Below are 7784 nucleotides of genomic sequence, written 5' to 3' on the forward strand. Positions count from 1 at the left end.
TGCTTGATAAGGTGCCTGTGAATGCTCCTGGCTTTGGGTCTTTCTGTGGGCCTGAAGATGTTGTCATGTGTGCATCACCAATGCTTATGACACTGAGGCAGGATGACTCTTGTTGGTAGCAGCAGGCAGAAGTGTGGGTAAGAGGTATGGTGATGGGGCACTACAGGCTAAGGAAGAGAAGGAGGATGTTAGTGGCCTCAGCTGGCTTCGACTCAACTTTGTTGGCTCTGGTGAAGGCCAACTCTACCAGACTTTACCTAAGGGCAATGCTCTAGGGCCTCACAGGTCTCCTGTCCTGCTTGTTCCTAAACACTTGAGGAACTGAGAAGGCATTTGACAGTGAAGCCAGCCAACTCAGTTGGAGATTTCCCAGGGCTCACAGTGGGGCAGGCAGAATTGCAGGCTTCATGGGGTTCCCTCTGTATAAGGTGAGTGTTCTCCTCAGTTATCACTCAGGGCCCTCACTGTGATTCCTGGAGCTCTGAGGGCACTCATTCTGCTGACTTGAGGCCATTTTCCTTCAGATCAGCTCACTCTCTGAGATCCCTATGAGAAAGTGAGGGGACATCCACATGGGACCCCTGGTGGAGGTCCTCCCAGGATTGACAGCAGGACCTTGCCTCTGTGGGGACACCATCTTTTCTGGAGTGGGTGGTCTCCTCACCCCTCATTCTGATTCCTTACCTTGACTCCTGGTAGTATGGAATTCCTCTCTCTGCCGACAGAGTCACCGACTTCAGACCAAGGACCTCATCTCCTTGAGTCTCCATAGGAGAAAACAACAGAGGGAATTCTACACAAGACCTGTTTTTTATATATAGGATGCCTGGAAAACCTACCTGAGGAGGAGGTGAGGGGCCTCAGCTTGAACTCTGCCTGGGTCTCCTAGTTCTCATAGCAAGGGTGGGAAGAGGAACTTGAGGTTCCTGTCTTCTGGAATTGTATTATTCTCAGTTCACATGGAGGATGCTCCCAAGAAATCATGGTACTCAGAGAAAAGCAAGTTTGAGCACCTGCAAGGGACCTAATGGGGAGGGAGTGACAGCAATGAAGAGTGGAACAACAGACTGCACCTGCATGTCTTGCTGAGACATTGTTACAGGGAATCAAATATACCTCCCAGATTCAATGCTGGAGTGGTGTTTATATCAGCATTTCCAAAAATAGGGCCTGTGATATAATATTAGATGCTATTCAAAAAAAAAAAAAAAGCCAAATCATTTTAGAGTAAGCTGGCTTTAGTTTGTCGTTTTGTTTTCACTGCAGGTCTTCTCAGAGCCCGCAGTATGCCGATATGCACCAAGAAACTCCAAGAGGGATAATACAGTATGATGAGTTTTTAAACGTTTTTGACCATAGAAAGCATGCCCACCTGCATTCTTTTTCACATTGAATCTCAAGACTTCAACACAGAACATTTTGGAGATGCTATCTATGATGTTCCTGGTGTAGTTCTAGCTTGGTCTTTTAATGTTTTTGGTGAAAGTGCAGTGGCCCTGGCGGGGGACAAGAATACAGGGTGGGGACATTTTCAAAACAAAATGTCTGCTTTAGTACCTGTAAAGATTATATCTAAAGTGCAAGGAAATCTCTTTAATAAGTGACATAAAATATTACCTTTTCAGGTACTTTTACAAAATTTCAATTTAGAGTCAACAGCACTCAACCACATTCAAAACTTGCTTGAGGTGCCTAATCATTGAGAGACACAATCTAAGGGTCATGTTGAAAATTTGGTCACCCTAAATTTCCCAAAGAATATAACAACATTAAGGCTACTGAAAAGGAAAGTAGGTGCATATTTTCTCAGCCCACAAACCTCCAAGGGGGAAAATAGACTAGACCAGCCAGCTGTAGGGGACCTAATCACAAAAGATGTGAGTACAGAGCAGGTGTTCAGCCTCAGTGGAGAATGGGAATGTTTGGGAACCACAGGGGAGAAATTTCATCTTATGAACTTATTTTACACAGTGAGAGTGGGAAGGGAGTGTGGTAATGTGGAAGGTATACAAGTGCTTGCGAGTCAACCAAGTGGTACAGGATTCTGCATCTTTCAAAAAGACCTAATCTGGGCTCCTCTGGATGTTGGGACAGAGGTTACTGATATTCTTTCTGCTAGTCTCATAATGACTAGTTCAGAAATGGGAGCAGGCTGTGTTCCTGCAGAGGACACACATAGCAAATCTATCTGGGAAAGACAAGGTAGGAAATGGACATGGGGGCTCAGAGCAATGACCCAGAGATGGCTTTAGAAGTCTATAGGGGTGCAGCTGAAAACACACACCCATTTTCATCTTTACAGTTCAAATACATTTAAAAACTAAAGCAATTTCCTGGGCAAAGCTATAACACAAACCAGGCCTTTATCCTGTGATTTGGACTTAAGGAGTACACATAATTAGACGTGTGTTAATCTGATCAAGTTCCTTTCTTAAATGCTGCATTTCAAAACATTTTCAAATCAAAGAAAAATGCATAGTGGCTCAAGATAGCTGACATTTAAAAAAAACCCAGCATATGAGTAACATATTTAGAGCTATATTCATTGCATCTCCTGGGTAATTTTAGTATTCATTAGTGTCTTCATCTCCCAGTGGAACAAAACTCATGAATGTCATTAGTATATTGTTTTAGTCCTGTTCTAGTTAATTAATAAAGATATTAAATATAACCATTTACGAAACTTGTGCCTCCAGCATATATTTTATACATTGCCTCTTCAGTGGGATCTTATGTTTTAACATTTCTTTGTGTATTTGGATATGTTTATGATTTAAAAATGTTGTGAAGTTATTCATCAGGGTGTTGCAGCAGAGCTTGTGACTTGACCAAAAATCTTTTCAGTTGAAAACATATCCACAGAGTAGCCATTGATATTGGGAAACATCTTCAAGTTTTATAATTATGTGCTATCACATACCATTCTTTCATTATAGAGCAAGAAACCCAGAACAAAATAAAAAATATCTCAACCAATGCTTCAGTGGATTATCACTCTTCAAAGTGCCAGTTTTGTTTTGGAGAATCATTCTTATGTTTCAATTGGTTTTTCCATTTCATAATAAAAGCCTACTCAAAAATACTAATGTTTAAAATGATCATTGTAGAGAGGTAGGAAAATAGGAAAGCAGAAAAAAAACTCCCAACAACAATAATAACATAATCTCCACTGTTCAGAGACATCTGCTGTTATCAAACTATATTTTTTATTTGTTATTACGCAATTTTGGAAGACTCTGAAAAAAAAATCTCAGCTTGGTATACACAAACCATCTAGTGAACAACGGCAGAATCTTACCACCTAGTTAGTTCTTTTCAGTTTGCAGATGGGTGAAGGAAGTCAGCCCCGAAAAAGAATGCCGCCCTTTAAATTATTCCTCTCTACTTTTCTTCATCCAGTGACTACATACTGCTTTGATTACTGCAGGGCTTTGCTTAAGCTGTTGACAGTGATTTTTCTTTTAAAGAACTCTAGGGAGAAAATAGCTTAAAAATTGCATAGGATATTCAGAGAAGCAAGGAAAACAAAACTTCAGCATCAGGATTTGAACTTCGGGCTTCCTCAGTGGTTGACAGAGAACACCTAATGTGGAATGTAAGTTTCTTCTCCAAACTTTAACATCTGCTAAACACACAATGACCAAGTGGCTTACATTTGTTAGATATTTGTTTAATGAGTTGGATTTGGATGTGACATTTGTGACTGAAAGCTAGAGGTCTAGATCAAGTGTCTGTGATCTCGAGAGACTGAGCTTTAAGTTCTAGATTATATCAAATGTGATATCCTAGTCCAAGTTGATAGAACTAAGATTTCCCTGGCTTTCGGTTCCTGGCTTAAGGTGAAAACATAGGTGAGCTATTTGAGAACAAATGGAGTCCACACTAAGAGTAATCAAAACAATCTTTCTTTACTGACAAAAAAAAACACTAAGTATTCAAAATCTAGAACAATGTCAAACAATCGAAAAAAGGTACAAGAGATATTAACAGATAAATTAATAAAATAGGTGTTGAAATCAAAGGAGCTCTGGTTTAATTAAAGCTCTGTTTAAATTAAAGGAGATCTTTGTTAAGTAGCCCAAGAGTCCATCACATGTCTAGAGCACACAATCACGCTTCAGAGAGAAAACACAAATGATTTAGGGGAAAAGTAGATTTGTGAGTGTTGGAGGGAGTGGGATGGGAAATGGGAACGTGAGAAATTTGCCAAATGACAGGGCGCTGGGGAAGTGGTGGGTTCTTTCCAGCTTGGCATGAAGCTGAGGAAAAGCAATGGACAACAGAACTTGTGTGTTCTTAAAAAGCAGTAGGTTCCATTACTCGCTGGTAATCAGAATCACTTGGGAGTGTATTGAGAATACAGATTTCCAGGCCCACTGCACTCCTTGAGTCAAGAGGAGCCTTGTAATCTAGATTTAAGTAAAAGAAGCCTCAGGTGATTCTGATGAGAAGCCAAATTTGGAGCCACATTGTTACCCACACTGATGTCTTGTTAGCACTTCATTAAGAAGTGTTAAACTCTTGGAAATTAAGGTTTTCCCAGGAGATTAAAAAAGTGTTTTCTATTTAAATTCAAACATAATGATCAGAAGTCCATAGATAGCACGGAACTTCTATGAAATTTTTTGGTGATCATTTTCAACTGCTGAGTTTTCCTTCAATAGCGAACATTTTTTAACTGGCTGTGGACATTTATTAAAATATAGGCCTCAAACTGTCCAAATTGTGTCAGGGTCAGTAAAATAAGAATGGCTCAAAATGTTCCTTGAAGCCTTGCTGAGGCACTATTAATATTTAGAATTTTGTGGTAGGTAAGTATAAAAACAGGTCATATGTAACATTTTTTTCCATTCCTTTTTAAGACTTCTCCATATATTTAACCTCTTTTCACTTCTATACTTACAATTAGGTTTCTTTATAGCTTTACACTTAGAATTGAAAGTAGCCTTAGTTATGGTTGAAAGTAGTGTCTATAGGTTATTCAGTTGTTAGTTAATTGTTCAATACAAATCTCCTTTTTTTCCCTTAAATGGATTTCCAAGAGGAGCCTAGATTTTACTTGTTTAATATCCAGAATATTCAAAGTCGGTATTTTACGTCTGGTGGACTCTCAATAATGACTTACTGAGGCTCCAAAGTATTGAAATTCTCTCAATTGAGCAAAGTATATATACCTGTGCTGTTCAATACAGCAGCCGTTAGCCACATGTGGCTATCTAAATTTAAATGAACCAAAATTAAGTACAATTAAAAATTCAGGGGTTTTTTGTTTTTCTCCTTTTTTGCTGGGCGAGAGTCACCCTGTTGCCAATCCTCCTCTTTCTTTTTTTTCTTCCCAAAAGCCCCAGTTTGTAGTTGTATATCTGCTTGTAAGTCCTTCTAGTTCTTCTATGTGAGCTGCCACCACAGCATGGCTACTGACAGACAAGTGGTGTGGTTCTGCTCTTGGGAACCAAACCTGGACCACCAAAGTGGAGCACGCTGAACTTTAACTACTAGGCCATCAGGGCTGGCTCTAAAATTCAGTTCTTTACCTGCACTAGCCACATTTCAAGTGTTCAGTAGTCATATGTGGCTCCCATATTGGATAGCACAGATACATAACATTTTCATCAATGTAGAAAATTCTATTGGACAATGCTATTCCATACAAATCCTTTCTCCTTCCTCCTACCCTACCTCCCTCCCTTCTTTTCTTCCTCCAGTTGTTCACCATTCTTTTAATAAATATATATTAGATATCTTCTAATGCATCAGACAATTTATGCTAGAGCTATACTGGTGTAAATGAGTGTAATGATCCCTGCCCTCAAGGAGCTAATGGTGTAGCTAATAAGCCATTTAGCATGTACATATTGCAATGACTACATAGCATATTCTATTCAAAAAACGCATTCATTAAATGCTTTGAATATATGAGCAGTTTACATGTTAACTATACTAATTTTTTCAATAAACTGTCCGTATGTATGTTATAAATCTCCATTTTACAGATGAAAATACTAAGTTACAGAAAAGTTCTAATTTATATGTACCCAGGCCATACTGCCACACTGACTGGTAAATATTTGGAATGTCATCCTTAAAAAGGTTCTTGTTTATGCAGAATACAGAGCATATGCAGTTAAGTATTTTTTGCTGTTGTTCTTGTTCATTAAAACTTTCCTCCAAACATTTGTTAAATTGACACTATGTTAGGAAACACATGAACATATTATAAAAATATCCAAGTCCTATCACCAAGAAGTTTATAGACCACTGGGGAAATAGAGACATAGATAATAACAATACAAAGTAATAGATGCTTCATTGCAATTAAGTAAAGAACAAATGGGAGCATGGAAGTATCCCAGACTCTCTGTGGTGATTAGGGAATGTTTCAGTGAAAAAGTGCACTTAATCTTGGAAAACGCTGTAAGAAGTCCTTTCCAAGAGGAGAGGACAGAAAAAAATAGAGAAATAGGAAACACCTTGGCATATTCTGGAACATGCCACAAGTCAGAGATCAATCTTCTTTTCTGGTTACAGTGAAGCAGATGAGTCAGCTGACCAGATCCTTCATCCTGGTTTGCAGCTCTGGTGACTACTTTCGATGTGGACGTTTCCCCCATTTGGAAATGCTTATCTATTTATTTAAATTTAATAGACTTCATTTCTTAGAGTACTTTTACAGAAAAATTGAACAGAAAGTGCAGAGGGTTCCCAATACCCTATCCCAACAGTTTACCCTATTATTAACATCTTGCATTGATGTCCTACATTTATTACAGTTGATAAACAGATATTGATACATTATTATTAAGTAAAGTTCATAGTTTACATTAGGGAACGTCTTTGTGTTGTACAGTTTTACAGGGTTTGCCAATTGTCTAATGTCACATAGCCACAACTACAGTATCATACAGAAGAGTTTAACTGCTTTAAAAAATCCCCTATGTTGTGTCCATTCATCTCTCCCCCCTTCCCTCACCCTCTAGTAGCCATTGATCTTTTTACTGTTTTCTGTAGTTTTACCGCTCCCAAGATGTCACGTAGTTGGAATCATACAGTATGTGGCCTTTTCTGGCTGGCTTCTTTTATGTAGCACTATGCATTTAAGTTTCCTCCATCTCTTTTCTCACTTGGCTTGATACTTCATTTCTTGTTATCACTGAAGAATATTCCATTGAATGATTGTATCTTTTTGTTTTTCCGTTCACCTATTGAAATACATCTTGGTTGCTTCCAATTTTTGACAATTATGAGTAAATCTGCTATAAACATCCCTGTGCATGTTTTTGTGTGGAAATAAGTTTTCAGCTCGTTTGGGTATATACCAAGAAGCACAACTGCTAAATTATATGGTAAGACTATGTTTAGTTTTGTAAGAAACGGCCAAACTGTCTTCCAAAGTGGCTGTACCATCTCACATCCCCACTAACAATGAATGAGTGTTCCTCTTGCTCCAAATCCTCGCCAGCATTTAGTGTTGTTGGTGTTTTGGATTTGGGCCATTCTAATAGGCGTGTAGTGGCATCTCATTGCTGTTTTAAGTTGTAATTCCCTTATGACATATGATGTCATATGTTTACTTTCCATCTGTACATCTTCTTTAGTGAGGTGTCCGTTTAGATCTTTTGCTGACTTTTTAATTGGGTTGTTCATTTTGTTGTTGTTGTTATTGTTGAGGGTTAAGCGTTCTTTGTACGTTTTGGATACAAGTCCCTTATCAGATGTGTTTTTTGCAAATATTTTCTCCCAGAGTGTGGCTTGTCTTTCCATTCTCTTAACAGTGTCTTTTGCAA

The sequence above is a fragment of the Equus przewalskii genome, chromosome X (genome assembly GCF_037783145.1).
Source record: "Equus przewalskii isolate Varuska chromosome X, EquPr2, whole genome shotgun sequence".
In the NCBI taxonomy this organism is placed as follows: Eukaryota; Metazoa; Chordata; class Mammalia; order Perissodactyla; family Equidae; genus Equus; species Equus przewalskii.